Raw genomic sequence first — 1,304 nt, forward strand, 5'->3', positions numbered from 1 at the left:
CTCCGTCCTCACGGCACAAACTGCCCCATCTCCCGTGGTTACAGGAGAGTGGCTGTGGCACAAACGAACGTGTTCCCCTTTTAGCGAGGGGTTTTATGTGCTGGGCTAGCTCCGCCCCCACCTCCTCCGTTCCTATCCATCCTCTGTCTCCTCCTTTCTGTTCAATGTAAATAGCAGCACACAGCCGCCAAAGATCACCGAGAAGATGGATTAAAAGATTTCCTTTTGTAATCGATCGGCTCTCTTTTCTCCATCTTTCTCTTTGTAAGTAGTGGAAGTATTAAAAATCCTCCCATGTCGACCGTTCCGGGAGAGTTCATGAGCTGGTATAGCATTACAGGTCTTTCAGCAGATGTGGGCTTTATAAATAAGGCACCGGTTGTGCAGACACTTTACCATCAGAAATACACTGGCGAATGTATTAAAATATTTATGTCTGGAAGATTTGAGGATACAGGAGAGAAGGCTGTAGGGACATTATCTTCAAGTATCTGAAAATAGGAGGAAATTCAGGGTGGGAGAGGGGAATGGAAAGAATTAAGAATAATGGAAAAGAGGTTCATTTAGTATAATTGTGAGCAGCTGTGAAGAGTAGAGTGAACAAAATTACCCGGAAGAGGTGGCAGCCTCAGCGTTCGCAGCTCTTATTTAGTGTTATCTGAAATGGGGTGGGGGAGAAGACCCCCACTCTGGTCCCAGGAAAGAATGACACAAAATCTGGTGGAATGGGGCCTTTCATAGCGTCTAATATTTTTGCATCTATAAATTATTAGAAAGGCAGACTGGAGAGGGGGTGGGGAGTTATAAGCACCTCTCTGATCATGAAGCAGATTGTTTATGTTAAGAGATGACTTATTTCCATACTGATACTGTATCTTGGCTTCTGTGAAGAATTTTACCCAGAAACTACTGCCTTATGTGAGAGCAATGACATCTATTTATAACTGCAAAGTACTCTGAAAAAAACAGCAAGAAGCAATATAGCAGAAAACACTGTAAGTCTAAAGTGAAATTATTTTGAATCTGTATTACATACATTATGCAAAAGCACTTGATTTTAAAGTGGGTCTAAAAAATAAAGTTCCCCAAGCTGACCACTAAGTACAGAAATTGGCCTCACTTTTTGCAGAATGTTCCAAAAGATCTTGGATTTTAAGGGAAGTAAATAATTCCTTAAAATGAGGATGGTTGAGCTATCGTAGGAAGGGCTTTTCCACATGGGGTAAAGTCCAATCAGCAATCTTTTCCACTTCACCCCTTGACCACTCAGCAAGTATTAAGAGGTTTCAAAGGTTAGGAGTTCA

General features: G+C 41.8%; 1 protein-coding gene across 1 annotated transcript in view; it reads right to left on the bottom strand.

Annotated features, from left to right (window-relative positions):
* SLC7A8 (solute carrier family 7 member 8) overlaps nt 1-65 on the bottom strand; it is a 56,757-nt gene extending 56,692 nt beyond the window's left edge. The window contains exon 1 of the mRNA XM_007449549.1: nt 1-65. This exon is cut by the window's left edge and continues 865 nt beyond it. The gene's annotated coding sequence lies outside the window, so the exon portion shown is untranslated.
* Nucleotides 66-1,304: the final 1,239 nt, after the last annotated feature.

This window comes from Lipotes vexillifer, unplaced genomic scaffold, assembly GCF_000442215.2.
Source record: "Lipotes vexillifer unplaced genomic scaffold, Lipotes_vexillifer_v1.1 scaffold1093, whole genome shotgun sequence".
Classification (NCBI taxonomy): domain Eukaryota; kingdom Metazoa; phylum Chordata; class Mammalia; order Artiodactyla; family Lipotidae; genus Lipotes; species Lipotes vexillifer.